Source organism: Dendrobates tinctorius, unplaced genomic scaffold (genome assembly GCF_039654945.1).
Source record: "Dendrobates tinctorius isolate UK_male_01 unplaced genomic scaffold, ASM3965494v1 ptg000120l, whole genome shotgun sequence".
Taxonomy (NCBI): domain Eukaryota; kingdom Metazoa; phylum Chordata; class Amphibia; order Anura; family Dendrobatidae; genus Dendrobates; species Dendrobates tinctorius.
Window position 1 is genome coordinate 31,290,231 of NW_027361788.1, and position 16,527 is coordinate 31,306,757.

Consider the following 16,527-nt stretch of genomic DNA (forward strand, 5'->3'; position numbering starts at 1 on the left):
ATCCTGCCTCCATCTCCATCCTGCCTCCATCTCCATCCTGCCACCAATGTCTCCAATCATGCCCCGTCTCCAATTCTGCCCCGTCTCCATCCTGCCGTTGCCTCCAAACCTGCCCCATCTCCATCCTGACCCGTCTCCATCCTGCCCCATCTCCAATCCTGCCCCCGTCTCCAATCCTGCCGTTTCCAATCCTGCCCCCCAATGTCTACAATCCTGCCCCATTTCCATCCTGCCCCGGCTCCATCCTGCCCCCGTCTCCATTCCTGCCCCTGTCTACAATCCTGCCCCCATCCTTTCCCGTCTCCAATCCTGCCCCATCTCCATCTTGCCCCAATGTCTCCAATCCTGTCCCCAATGTCTCCATCCTGCCCCATCTCCATATTGCCCCAATGTCTCCAATCCTGCCCCCAATGTCTCTATCCTGCCCCATCTCCATCCTGCCCCATCGTCTCCAATCCTGCCCCCAATGTCTCCAATCCTGACCCCAATGTCTCCATCCTGCCCCATCTCCATCCTGCCCCATCGTCTCCAATCCTGCCCCCAATGTCTCCATCCTGCCCCCAGTCTCCATCCTGCCCCATCTCCATCCTGCCCCGTCTCCAATCCTGCCATCTCCATCCTGCCTCCATCTCCATCCTGCCTCCATCTCCATCCTGCCCCATCTCCATTCTGCCCCATCACCATCCTGCCCCCAATGTCTCCAATCATGCCCCGTCTCCAATTCTGCCCCGTCTCCATCCTGCCGTTGCCTCCAAACCTGCCCCATCTCCATCCTGACCCGTCTCCATCCTGACCCCAATGTCTCCAATCCTACCCCCATCTCTAATCCTGCCCGTCTTCATCTTGCCTCCCCCGTCTCCAATCTGCCCTGGCAGGATGGAGACACATGGTCCATGTGTCTCCATCCTGCGGGGAAACATAATAATTAAATAAAAAAACAACTTTCTTCTTACCTGGTCGCGTTCCTGCTGGAAGATGCAGCTCCTGTGTGAGCTCAGCTAAAGGACCTGTGGTGATGCCATCGTCACGTGATCAGGGGGCGGAGCTGATCAATGGTGAAGGCCTGTGATAAGCTCCGCCCCTGATCACATGACGATGACATCACCACAGGTCCTCCAATGCTTCAGCGCTGCTCTCCTCTCCTCCTGCGCTCCACATGGCTAATTTGAAAATTGAATAATTAGACATGCGGTGCAGGAGGCTGGAGGGGCCCCCCTCTCCCCTGGGGCCCCGTTCAATGAACCGGCTGCACGGGCAGTAGGTCCACCCCTGCTGTGTTATCTACTGTATATAGACGTGTTATCAGTCATTATACAGGAGGAGGAGGTGAGCTGTGACATCACCTATTGTGAATGGTGGATCCTGTGTTCCCTACTGAAGATAGAGGTGCTATCATTAGCATCAATTTGCAGGGCTCTGGTCCAGCAGCCAGGTCAATATTCCATAGCTAATGGATGGGAACCCTGAGAACCACCTCCTACCTGCCAGCATCTCTGACTTCTCAATTGATCAGCTATCTTCATGCGACTCAATATCAAAAGAGGAACTGACAGGTAGTATGTGATTTGCAGAGTTCCCATTCAGTGGCAATGGATAACTGAACTAGCCACTAGACCATTGTCATCACTGTTCAGCCCATTTTGTGCAGCTAGATATTTTTAAGTGCTGTTCCAGTTATCTCCAGTAGGTGTCATAAGTTGCCCTTGTCCTTTTATTCCTGTGTTTGGAATTTTCTGTTCCCCGAATGGTTAATTGTTCAGAACCGCCCCTTCTTCTAGCCTTGGCCAACAACATGTAACCATTTTCCAGTGTCTCCTGAGCAGCCCACATGTGTGTAGCTCAGCTCTTGGAAAACCATTGCAATAACAAGCGGATTCCGGTAAGGATAATGCAATTATGAGTAATTCATCTGTGTTAGAAGCCATAATGCAGCCCCCCATGATGTTTGCAATGCATGCTCAGCTCCTGTGACGTTATTTCACTGTATGTTTGTTATAAGCATTCTCTAGTCATGCATCCTCTGTTCAGTGAGTGTAAAGCTGGCAGCGACTAGTTGTGTTAGATATTTCTTTCTCCTTTGCTGCTGTGTATGTTATATTGCTCAGCTCTTATATAATGCACGATAACAGCATCCTGTATCATTGCTACTGTTGTGTTAATACCCTGCATTGCTATTACCTGCCAATATTCGTGTATTGTATACTGTCTACTAGTACTGACCTGCTGTATTCTGTCTTTTGTAGTTTTTACCTGAATCAACCACATTTTGTACAACAATCTGCTGAATTATCCATCTGTTATCATCTCCCATCGTTGTCCATATCATCCCAATAAATAATAGACTTAGGCACCCATACAGTCTTGTTTCTGGGAGTGGATGAAAGGTTAAGCCGTGTGCTGGAATCCACACAACGTCATACGTGGAAGAAGGCAGAACAATCACTATATATTAGTCATTGTACAGGAAGAGGTGAACAGTGACGTCTATTGTGAATGGTGTAGCCTGTGTTTTCGATTGTATATAGAGCTATTCAAGTGTGAACCTAGCCTCTCTGCTGCCTTAGGCAAACTGCAAAATGGCTCCCCCCCCCGTAGCAAAATCAGTACAAATAAATGTGGCTTACTCTTTACTAGCCTAACCTAACGCACATGTAAAATACATACACTTTTAAATAGGAATATATTTGAAACATCGATCTTTACACTTCTTCAGGGTCTCAATGCCACCTGAGGCGAAGTGATCAACTTGCTTCATTATACGTGCGTCTCTGGCCGGGGAACAGTGCTTACTGTAGCACTTCTTCCCCGGCGGCCGTCCGTGTGGTACTGATGCGGCAGTTGCCACACGTATTACACACACGGACATCTCCAGTACCGGTTTTTCCAGAACCGGAAATATCAGTATGTGTGAAACCAGCCTAAAGCCACATTCACACGGTCAGTATTTGGTCAGTATTTTACATCAGTATTTGTAAGCAAATCAGGAGTGGGTGAGAAATCCAGAAGTGGTGACATGTTTCTATTATACTTTTCCTCTGTTCCTCTCCTGGTTTTGGCTTACAAATACTGAGGTAACATACTGAACATGTGAACGTGGCCTGATAGCGTGTTTTTATTACTTCTGACTTCCCGCAGACAGAAGTTGCAGTCACAAGATGGCGCCGATAATAGGTGAAGACGGCAGCAGGGAGTATAGGAGCAGGGCAGGGACCTTAGGTTAGAAGCACTACTCCAGGGCAACCCCCCCATAAAAACAAAGTGGTGCTTAGAGTGCAGAAGCCCAGCATTAAATCTACACCCAAAATACATACACTGGGAAACCTAACAAACACAGCAATGACCCAATAATCGGATCAGATTGTTAACAACAAAAAATATATATATTAAAGACGAACTGTGGAAAACCGCAGTGTTTCTGCATTTAGGCGCTTTATCCTCCCTTGAAGAAGCCACACAGAACGTGGCGATATGCGTGGTGCTTTGCTCCCCCTACTCCTTTACCCCACAGGTTATTCCCAGCACTCATCCGGCACTTTATTTATCTGCAAAGCTGAACAGCTCTTTGCTCTTTTTGCACTTGCCGGTTCTGGAGTCATTAACCTCTTATTCCCATGGTCAGGCATTTTACATCTTGGGTTTTTGAATAATTTATTTTGGAGGTCTGTGATTCTGAGGCTTACATATTCTTAGCCTCCCTCTTTTTGGTTCACATGGTGCTGTGAATAGCGTTTTTATTACTGCTTTAATCAGGCCCCTTATTTGTCTATGACTATATTGTCTTATGTACATTATCTGTGATTATTTATATATTTGAGGTGGTCTGTTTGTTATCCATCGCTGCTACAAGGGGTTGTTATGGGAGAGTCAATTTATCATTACCTTATGATTTTGATTGCATTGTTTTGCATTTTTAATAGTTTTTAATGTCTTGCTGTGTTGTGTATGTGTCATGAGTTAATCAATAAAATTTACCTTTTTGATATATTGTGGAGTTCCCAAATCAAGATATACGGCTTTCCTTTTTTCTTTTCATGTGTGTTTTTGAGTATATCATTGGTGAACCCCTTATAAATAATTTTTTCTTCCATTAATTCAGCTGTGCCCTCCGTTCTCTTATATTTCACTGCATTTAGGACCATGGCACAGGGGGCAGACAACCTGGATATGTCGGCAGTACCCAGGGTGTATGATTTGGGGCCATTTTGCTGACACAAATTACTTGTGAATAAAACGTGATAAATCTTATAAATTAGTGCTTAGTAATAGTGTAACAAATGCTGTAAGAACAATGGAGATTCCTCCTGCTTTGTCCCGTCTCACCACCTTCCTGGGAGCAAACATTACCCGTCTGCACACAGATAGGGCTGCCACTAGGAATTTCGGGGCCCCATATTGACAAAATTTTCAGGGCCCCCTTGAGACTCTGCCCAGGCTCCACCCAAGCCCCACCTCCACCCCTCGAAATGTCCACAGTCCCACTGCCCTCTCTTGGAAAAACTGCACTACTCACCAGTCACACATTAACAGTTCACATCACCAGATCACACATATAGCCAGCAGCTTTTGTTTTGACCAAAATATTGTTTAAGCCGCCACCGCGACAAGGCAGACTCTTTTGGCCGGGCCCTACTCTACTCTAACCTATTAAACATTTGTTAAAATATCCAATACAATTTAGGCATATTTTTATTTATTTTTTAATTTTTAAAATGATCAGTAATATCATATACAGGGGACAAATACCACCACACCATGACCAAACCATATATTACCATCACATAGTGACCTATAATACCACATACAAGGAACAAATACCACCACACCATGACCAGACCACATATTACCACCACATGGTGACCAAATAATAACACATACAAGGAACAAATATCGCCACACCATAGCCGACCAACATATTACCAACACATACTGTCACGATCCATTTTTGGATCTGTCAGAGCCTGGATTCTCTTTTATAAACCTTTTTCCTTTCAGGCCCGCAGGGGTTAATATGGGTTGTTGCCCCCGGTGGCCGCTGGTGTTACTCCAACTATAGTTGGTCTGCTGATGGCTTTTTACCCCCCAGTGGTTGCTGGTGTTACTGCATGGTGATTAATTATATATGCAGGTGGTGACTACACCCACTTCCCTTTATAAGGCCACCTGGTGCTGCAGATCACTGTTGGTAATACGGGTCATTTGGAAGCCAACCTTTCTGAAGAGAGAAGCTATCTTGAACAGTGGTGTTTCCAGCAGATCTGGAGCAGTGGTTTTCCTGCTGGAAGCTGTGTTTGGGTGCCTTACTCTGCGGTCCAGTGCATGACTGCAGAGCAAGCTAAGTGTTGTTTGTTTTTCCCTGTCTGTTATTTTCCTTATTGTCTTATTAGTACAGCGGTGGGACCAGTGTCCGCAATTGCCAGTTCCCTAGTAAGGGATAGGTGCAGGGCAAGTGAGGGACCTAGGTATCCTGGTCGGTGACAGGTTCAAAAACCTGTATAGGGAACGTGAGGAGAGTTCATGGCTCTTTCCTAGGGGAGTGCAGGAGGTGTCCACTTCCTCGTTCCCTATTGCAGGGCCCACCGTTGTAATTGTTTCCCCGGTGTCCCCTTGTTTGTCTGTGTTGGTTTGTGACCGACCAATTGTCGGGTCGCATCACGCAAGGCCAGTCGCCTCGTGACATTATTACCAACCGCCCATTTTTTTTTCTAGTGAGCCATGGCCCAAATGCAGACCAAACCAATTGCTGCAGACCCTCACTGAGGAGCATGGGGTGCTGAGTGGTGTGGTGGAGCAGCAGCTACAGCAGTTGGTGGGGTTCAGGGCCTCAGCTCAGGTGCAGGTTCAACCAGAACCCCAGTTATCTCTCCCAGATAGGTTTTCTGGAGGGAGAGATATTTTTTGGTTTTTCAGGAGGCCTGCAAGCTACACTTCAGGCTCCGCCCTCGTTCATTAGGGAGTGAGGAACAGTGGGTGGGATTCATCATGTCTCTCCTTAAAGGTGATCCCCAATCCTGGGCCTTCTCCCTGCCAGCCGATTCACCATCTCTACGGTCGGTGGACGAGTTTTTTGTGGTTTTGGCGAATATGCCCCCTGTAGTCCTTGCTAAGGAGGAGGACTCATTGGTGCAGTCGGACGAGCCCAGGCAGGTGGGATGAGTTGGTTACCCAATGGTGCTGCCTGCGGTTCATCGTAGATTGGGGGCATGTTTTAGCTGTGGGCAGACTGGTCATTTTATCAGGGTCTGCCCGGCTCGCGCCAAAACTTCCGTACCATTTAAGAAGCCGCGTCCCCCTGGTCGTGTGGAGGGAGGCGACCATGGAGTGTATATTTCCTCTATTTTGCCCACTCAATGTACTTTGTTAGCAGAAGTTGTGGTTGGCGGAGTACCTGAAGGCATACTGGTGTTTGTGGACTGTGGAGTGGGAGTCAATCTGGTGGAAGCTCACTTTGTCCAGACCCATGGCCTGAGGTGTCGGACGCTGGCCAAACCCCTAAGCGTCCAGGCCATTGACTCTGTCCCACCGAGCCAGGGGAGTTTGACCCAAGTCGTGGAAAATATACATCTGCGTATAGGGACTCATCATGAAGAGTCCCTGTCATGCTGCGTCTTGGGGGGAATGCCATCACCTATCGTTTTAGGCCTCCCTTGGTTGGAAAAACACAACCCGGTCATAGATTGGCAGTCTAGGGAAGTAGTCAGCTGGGATCAGTCATGTGAGGGTTGTTGCCTGGGAGCTACTGTCTCTGCCACCTTTCTACAACCTTCCCCTTCTTCTCCAGTGGGGGCAACAGAGTTGCTGCCTGGGAGTAGGGGCAAGTCTCAACCCTCGCAATTAGCCAACCCTGAGAGGCGGAGTCCTCGTAGGAGCAGGGGTCGGAGGAGGGTGGTGGATCCCTCTCTGAATTGTGGGGGTGTGAGTGTTGTGACACAGGGGGACGCCTCTGTTGTCAGTTCTGTGAACAGTTCACCGTCTTGTGGCAAACGTGTATTTGGCAATAAACGTTCAGGTCCGGACCTGTGTGTGAATGAGTACGTATGGGTGTCCACCAAAAACATCCAGTGGAAGTGTGCTGCTGGGGTCTAGAGTTCTCGGGTTATCGGCCCGTATCAGGTATCGGCCATTCTTGGCCTGGGGAGTTACCAGTTTGAGTTACCCCCAATTATGCCCATACACAACTCGTTCCCCAGGTCGGTGCTATGGAAACTTGTGGTGCCTCCGGAGCATACATTTGCCACTTCCATCTGCCCACATTTGCAATAAACCTGAAAGTCAGGTAGTTACTGAAGTGAACTCTGGTGGATCTAGACGTCCTCACTGTAGGTGGTTTTCCGGTGAGGTGTGGTGTTGAGGGTCCAGAGGCCCCTCATTGAAGGAGGGGTACTATCACGATCCATTTTTGGATCTGTGTCAGAGCCTGGATTCTCTATTATAAACCTTTTTCCTTTAATATGGGTTTTTGCCCCCAGTGGCCGCTGGTGTCACTACAACTGTAGTTGGTCTGCTGATGGGTTTTTCCTCCTGGTGGCTGCTGGTGTTACTGCATGGTGATTAATTATCTATGCAGGTGGTGACTACTCCCACTTCCCTTTATAAGGCCACTTGGTGCTGCAGATCACTGTTGGTAATACAGGTCATTTGGAAGAGAGAAGCTATCTTGAACAGTAGTGTTTGCAGCAGATCTGGAGCAGTGGTTTTCCTGCTGGAAGCTGTGTTTGGGTGCCTTACTCTGCAGTCCAGTGCATGACTGCAGAGCAAGCTAAATGTTGTTTGTTTTTCCCTGTCTGTTATTTTCCTTATTGTATTATTAGTACAGCGGTGGGACCAGTGTCCACACTTGCCAGTTCCCTAGTAAGGAATAGGTGCATGGCAAGTGTCTTTGTTGGTTTGTGACCGACCAATCGTCGGGTCGCATCATGCAGAGCCAGTTGCCCCGTGACACATAGTGACTGAATACTACAATACTGATCATTAACAAAAAACACTATACTAATATCACCTTAAGCGCCATTATACACAGGAGATCTGTACTTAGTATGCAGTGTCTGTGTACAGGTAATACAGTGATCATCGGTGACATTATACACAGGAGCTCTGTATACAATGTCAATGTACAGGTAATATAGTGATCACCGGTGACATTATACACAGGAGCTCTGTATATAGTGTATAGTGTACAGGTAATACAGTGATCACCAGTGACATACACAGGAGAGCTGTATATAGTGTCAGTATACAGGTAATACAGTGATCACCGGTGACATTATACACAGGAGCTCCGTATACATTGTCAGTGTACAGGTAATACAGTGATCACCGGTGACATACACCAGACCGCTATATATAGTATACAGTGTATAGTTTCAGTATACACACTAACTCACCAGTGATGTCTCTAGGTGAAGTCCTTCATTTTTGCTTTTCATCTTTCATCCAGCACAGACCGCCATCACGTCTTCCAGCCAGGGCTCGTCTCTGCAGGAAATAACACAGTTATCTAGAGCACCTCTTGCAGAACACATTACTTAATTTTATCCCAAATTCTAGACTACACCAGATGAAGAACAAAAGCGACAGTGTCACTCTGCACAGTAACAGGACCGCCTCCCCCATTTAAAACAGTATCCTCAAAAAATAACATATACATGACTGCAGTAATAATATCCCTTAATTAGCATATAAAGCAGGAATAGAACAATCCACAAAATAGATTATCTGTGTAGCAAGGTGGATATTAAAACGTAACCTTTATTAGGTAAAATTGTAAAAAGCCAAATTAGTCAAACAAAAACAAAGGGGTACCACAGTGAAGGAAGTGCCCTATAACCAACGAACAGAAAAAAAGGGGGGGTTGTTAAAAAGGTACTACTGGCCTCTCAGATCCTCAATATTAATCTGATCTGATTGCAAAATGACTATAGTCATATTTAATATCCACCTTGCTACACAGATAATACCTTAATTAGCCCCTATGGTTTATCCTGGCCCCCGTGTGTCAAATTCCTGCTCCATTCATATGTTCTCCCATCCTGCACTCATGAGTATCCATTCTGCCCCCATGTGATGCCCCATCTGTCTCCATCGTATCCTACCTGTCCCATGATCCTGCCCCATTTGTCTCCCTCATATCCATCCTGCCCCATCTGTCTCCATCCTGCCCCATCTGTCTCTAATCCTGCCCCATGATCCTTTCCCCTGCATCTCCAATCCTGCCTCCTGCATTTCCATTCTTGCCCCCGTGCTCCATTATGCCCCCCCATGCTCCATTCTGCCCCCCATGCTCCATTCTGCCCCCGTGTCTCCATTCTGCCGGTGAAACACATTGAGGTTTGTCGTTTCAATTAAAAGAAAAAAAACTTTTTCCTTACCTGGCTGCGCTCTTGCGGTGATGCTCCCGGCCTCCAGGCTTTTCAAGCGCGCACTCGCCGGCGAATGACAATGACAACATACGCTGGCGACGTGCGCGCTGACGTCAGCTGCCAGCCTCCGATTGTCTGGCAGCTTTAACCATTGCCATGGCAATAGAGTAGTAACTGAACCTGCATCTGCGACGCAAGTTGTTACTACACCAGAAAAATCTGCCGCCCACTCTCTTCAGGGACGCACCGCCGCCTGAGCAAAGTGCTCAACTTGCCTCATGGTAGGTGCGCCTATGGAGCTATTACCCTTCATCCTTTTGTAATGACAAAGACTGCTGAAAACACATCTGTACAGAGCTGGATATAGGAGTCTAGTGTAAGGCCTAGTATCTAGTGTAAAAAAATACTAAATTCTATATCTGTCAAAATAAATAAATAAATAAAAGGAAAAAAATACATTTAACATAAAACCCTGATTTAAACAATAGTTTATTTGGTCATTTTCTGATGACACTTTCCCCCTTAAACAGTACTATTGCATATTATCCTTTTTAGTTTAGAGCATCAATCTTATTTTGAATTTTGCAGGGTGGTATGGTACTCTTGGTCCATGAGGCTCCATCCTGAAAAATGGCCTCATAACCACACTAGAAAAGAGTTAGCAAATGCAGAGTAAAATGTGTACCCCACCTTATGTGATATCATACTCTCTGATATTATTATCACAGTGTTGATCTGATTAGGGGCAAAATCATTTGCTTGCGGAGCCAGCTTATATACAAAGTCAGTCTTTTAGTCAACCATACAGTCAGGTTTGAGGAGGCTAGCCAAACAAACCCCCTTTGGCACAGCAATGGGCCTGTACTAAAAGGACTTGATCTAAGGGGTAACTTCTCACTTTGTGGAGAATGACTTACTGGTGTGAAAAGTCTCATAGATCATGCAATGCTCCTTTGGGAAATTAAATATGAAATTTGCTTCTTAAGAGAGTAAGTAGATTTGAACTCTAGCGCCAGCTATTGGAAGTAGAAATGCTTAAAGTCACTATTGACCCTTTAACTAGCCTTGCAACATTACTTAAAAAGGAAAAAACAGAAGCTTTATTTGCAGACACGTGTTTCGGGGTGTTTGCCCCTCATCAGTGCAAAGCAAGAGATCTAATTACGAGACTTGAAGAATAAATCAAGTCACTGAATTTGCTGTCAATGAGCTGTGCATCTGAAGTGCTGCTGAAGACATGACTACAGTGGTGGCATCTTGTCAATGCTTGTCACCACTGTGGTCAATGATTTGGCTCAGAGGTCTCATGCCATCTCTGTCAACATGGGCTCGGGAGAACCCCTTAAAGATCTGTTGCTTTTTTTAATGTGTGATTAAAGGGAATCTGTCACCCCTTTTTTGAGATATCATATAATGATATCATTCAATTGTGTGTCACATAAGGATTCTCTTAGTACTTTTGCTTCCCCCTGACCCTGCACCTTTCATGCATAAATACCTTTTTTATATCGGTTCAGATGTATGTAAACTGCCGCTGTTCGGTCCGCTGGGCGGGGCTTATTCACCTGCTCCCCCCCTCCCTGTCTTGCTCTACGCATTTACATCTGAACCGATATAAAAGCTATTTATGCATGAAAGGTGCGGGGTCAGGGGGAAGCAAAAGTACTAAGAGAATCCTTATGTGACACACAATTGAATATCATTATATGATATCTCAAAAAAGGGGTGACAGATTCCCTTCAAATTGTAAGTTGGATGCACAATATATTAAGTAGAAAAAAAAACTTTTGATGAGTATCGGTAAATGGAAAACTTCCATTGTGTAGAGATCATTCTGTTAGAACAGCTTACAGACAGCAGCTGGACAGCTGAGAAAGTATATAAAAAAACAACAACAGTAATTTGTTTATTACAATGAGACACAGAGTAACAGAATTTAACACAGATGGAGCAGCATTAATGTGGTACTTTGTATACAAGGTCAGTTTTATAATCCTTAACCCTGTTACTAGTGTTGAAATTTATGTCATTAAAATTCTAAATCCAAAGCTCTGCATGAACAGTGGGGTGAGCATACACTTTTGGGTATCCTTGCCATGTGTCTAAGGATAAGATCTGAACACAACATTGAAGGAAAGTATAGTGTTTTCTTCTAAATATATTTTATGCTTTTCAGTTATTTTTTTTGCTAATTTTTTTAACCCCTTCACTACCAAGGGTGGTTTGCACGTTAACTACCGGGCCAATTTTTACAATTCTGACCACTGTACCTTTATGAGGTCATAACTCTGGAACGCTTCCATGGATCCCGGTGATTCTGACATTGTTTTCTCGTGACATATTGTACTTCATGTTAGTGGTAAAATTTCATTCAAATAACTTGCATTTATTTGTGAAAAAAACGGAAATTTGGCGAAAATTTTGAAAATTTCGCAATTTTCCAACTTTGAATTTTTATGCCCTTAAATCACAGCGATACGGCACACAAAAAACTTAATACATAACATTTCCCACATGCTTACTTTACATCAGCACAATTTTGGAACCAACATTTTTTTTTGTTAGGAAGTTATAAGGGTTAAAAATTGACCAGCGATTTCTCATTTTTGCAACACCATTTTATTTTTAGGGACCACTTCACATTTGAAGCCACTTTGAGGGGTCTATATGATAGAAAATACCCAAAAGTGACACCATTCTAAAAACTGCACCCCTTAAGATGCTTAAAACCACATTCAATAAGTTTATTAACCCTTTAGGTGCGTCACAGGAATTTTTTGAATATTAAAAAAAAATGAACATTTAACTTTTTTTCACAAAAAAAATACTTCAGGTTCAATTTTCTTTATTTTACCAAGGGTAACAGGAGAAATTGGACTGCAAAAGTTATTGTGCAATTTGTCCTGAGTACGCTGATACCTGATATGTGGGGGGGGGAACCACTGTTTCGGCGCATGGCAGACCTCAGTAGGGAAGGAGTGCCGTTTGACTTTTTCAATGCAAAATTGGCTGGAATTCAGATCGGACGCCATGTCGCGTTTGGAGAGCCCCTGATGTACCTAAACAGTGGAAACCCCCCAAGTGACCCCATTTTGGAAACTAGACCCCCCAAGGAACTTATCTAGATATGTGGTGAGAACTTTGAACCCACAAGGGCTTCACAGAAGTTTATAACGTACAGCGGTACAATTAAAAAATCATATTTTTTCCACAAAAATGATCTTTTCACCCTCAATTCTTATTTTTCCAAAAGTAACAGGACCCTAAAAGATATTGTGCAATTTATACTGAGTACGCTGATACCCCACATGTGGGGGTAAACCACTATTTGGGCGCATGGCAGAGCTCGGAAGGGAAGCAGCGCCATTTGACGTTTTTGGCTGGAATTGAGATCGGACACCATGTCGCATTAGGAAAGCCCCTGATGTACCAAAACAGTAGAAACCCCCCACAAATGACACCATTTTGGAAACTAGACCCCCCAAGGAACTTATCTAGATGTGTGGTGAGCACTTTGAACCCCCCAGTGCTTCACTGAAGTTTATAACGTCCGGGCGTGAAAATAAAAAAATCGTATTTTTTCCACAAACATCATCTTTTAGTCCCCATTTTTTTATTTTCCCAAGGGTAACAGGAGAAATTGGACCCCAAAAGTTGTCCAATTTGTCCTGAGTACGCTGACACCCCATATGTGGGAGAAAACTACTGTATGGGCACACGTCAGGGCTCGGAAGGGAAGTAGTGACGTTTTGGAATGCAGACTTTGATGGAATGGTCTGTGGGTGTCATGTTGCCTTTGGAGAGCCCCTAATGTACCTAAACAGTGGAAACCCCCCACAAATGATCCCATTTTGGAAACTAGACCCCCTGAGGAACTTATCTAGATGTGTGGTGAGCACTTTGAACCCCCAAGGGCTTCACAGAAGTTTATAATGCCCGGGCATGAAAATAAAAAAATCGTATTTTTTCCACAAACATGATCAATTAGTCCCCAATTTTTTTATTTTCCCAAGGGTAACAGGAGAAATTGAACCCCAAAAGTTGTTGTCCAATTTGTCCTGAGTACGCTGATACCTCATATGTGGGAGAAAACTACTGTATGGGCACACGTCGGGGCTCGGAAGGGAAGTAGTGACGTTTTGGAATGCAGACTTTGATGGATTGGTCTGTGGGTGTCATGTGCGTTTGGAGAGCCCCTGATGTACCTAAACTATTGAAACTCTCCACAAGTGACCCCATTTTGGAAACTAGACCCCCCACGGAGCTTATCTAGATGTGTGGAGAGCACTTTGAACCCCCAAGTGCTTCACAGAAGTTTATAACGCCTGGGCGTGAAAATAAAAAAAACATTTTTTTCCGCAAAATTATATTTTTGCCCCCAATTTTTTATTTTCCTAAGGGTAACAGGAGAAATTGGACCCCAAAAGTTGTTTTGTAATTTGTCCTGAGTAGGCTGATATCCTACATGTGGGGGTAAAACACTGTTTGGGCGCATGGCAGAGCTTGGAAGGGAAGGAGCACCATTTGACTTTTTCAACGCAGAATTGGCTGGAATTGAGATCAGACGCCATGTTGCCTTTGGAGAGCACCTGATGTGCCCAAACAGTGGAAACCCCCCAATTATAACTCCAACCCTAACCTCAACACACCCCTAACCCTAATCTGAGCCCTAGCCCTAACCCTAGCCCTAACCCTAGCCCTAACCCTAGCCCTAACCCTAACCCTACCCTAACCCTAACCCTAGCGGGAAAATGGCAATAAATACATCTTCTTTTAGTTTTATTATTTTTCCCTAACTAAGGGGGTGATAACGGGGGGGTTTGATTTACGATTTATGGCGGTTTTTATGTTTGGTGGCTGTCGCACGCTAAAAGACGCTTTTTATTGTAAAAATAGTTTTTTCATCACCACATATTGAGAGCTATAATTTTTCCGTATTTTGACCCACCGAGTCATGTGAGGTCTTATTTTTTGCGGGACGAGTTGACGTTTTTATTGGTACCATTTTCGGGCACGTGACATTTTTTGATCGCTTTTTATTTAGATTTTTGGGACGCAGAATGAACAAAAACCAGCGTTTCATGAATTTCTTTTGGGGGGGGTGCGTTTACACAGTTCCGCGTGCGGTAAAATTGATAAAGCGGTTTTATTCTTCGGGTCAGTACGGTTACAGCGATACCTCATTTAGGTCGTTTTTTTATGTTTTGTCGGTTTTTTGCAATGAAAACAATTTTATATAAAAAATAATTATTTTTGCTTCGCTTTATTCTGCCAGCTATAACTTTTTTATTTTTTTGCGGATGATGCTGTATGGCGGCTCATTTTTTGCGGGACAAGATGACGTTTTCAGCGGTACCATGGATATTTATATGTGTCTTTTTGATCGCGCGTTATTGCACTTTTTGTTCGGTGGTATGATAATAAATCATTATTTTTTGCTTTGTTTTTTATTTTTATTTTTTAAGGGGTTCGCTAAAGGGGTTAACTAATGGGACAGTTTTATAGGGCAGGTCATTACGGACGCGGCGATACCAAATATGTGTACTTTTATTGTTTTTATTTTTATTTTGAAAAAATGGATTTATTGGGGAATATTTTTTTTTTTTTTTACTAATTTATTTAGCGATTTTTTTTTAACACTTTTTTTTTTTTTTTTTAACTTTATTACCTTGTCCCAGGTGGGACATCACTGTCCTGTGACAGATCGCTGATCTGTCACATCACAGATCACTGTGACAGATCAGCGATCTGTCACAGGCACTGCTGCAGACTTCCTCATGCCTGCGCTTTGCAGGCACTGAGGAAGCCAGCTTCCTCAGGCCCCCGAAGGCCCCCGTCGCCATCTTGGATCCGGGGGCCTGGAGGAAAGGAGCCCCCCGCAGCAGCGCTGCACATTGCGCTGCCGTGGGGGGCTCAGGGAAGCACGGAGGGAGCCCCCTCCCTGCCGATGCTTCCCTTTAACCCCCGGTACACCGCGATCGCGTTTGATCGCGGTGTGCAAGGGGTTAACGTGTCGGGGGCGGTCCGTGACCGCCCCTGACACATTGTGCCGGGTGTCAGCTATGATAATTAGCTGACACTCGGCCGCGATCAGCGGCGCTCACCAAGTGGGCGCCGCTGATCGCGATGACGTAATATTCCGTCCATGGTAATTAGGTCCATGGTCACATGGACGGAATATTACGTCAATTGTAGGTAAGGGGTTAAAGCTATTAACAGATGTAATACAGAGTTACCATATCGTGTCAATATCCACAATTGTTTTACACAATTTGTTGCATATTCTCTCCCCACTGCCCTCACCGCAATTTGTCTCAAAAAAAAAAAATGCCATGCATTTGTTTTCAGCGAACATATCCTAAAATGAGAAAAAGCAGATTTTGCTTAGTTTTTCCTGCGTTTCTGTCATGGTTCATTTGTCTCTTGAGCATTTTGATAAAGTTTAGTGCAAAAGAAAAATCTGATTCTACTTCATAAGGTTTTGACACAAAAAACGCAGCAAAAAAACAATACCTTCGTTTTTTCACTACCCACTACTTTCAATGGGTGAAAAACGCTGAAAGAATTGACATGCTACATTCTGCAAAACCCACGGTTTTGCACAAAAGACAAAAAAAAAACTATGTACATGACATTTCTGAAATCTCAGACTTTGCTGGAACTGTAACACACAACTGAAAATATGCATTAAAAAAAAAAAAAAAGAAAAAAAAAAGAAAATGTGTGAACATAGCCTTACCAAAAATGTTGCCAAAATTGTTTGCAGATAATAGGTTACTCCCACCTTATTAGAGCACATTTTCTTTGCGGAAATGTTCTTGTTGTTCACTAGGATTATTTAATACCTATGTAATAGCATTGAAAAAATATTTAGTATTCTATAAGACAATGATAAATAATAATCTAGAAGCAGCCCATGGGCAAGAAATACTTGGCAAAGCAGAGTCTTGTATAGGTCAGCATTGCTGCCAAGGCTACATGACAAATGATCTGTAGCTGCCGTTAGAGAGCTGCATTATACAACTCCACACAGGAGCAAATAAAGTTATTGGATTCTCCCTCCCTAGGATCTGGGTTATTTCTTATACACAAATTCTAAAGAGAAAATATAAGGCTATGTGCCCCTGTATGCAGAAAATTTCTGCATGAAACCCGGACTCCTTCCGTTTTT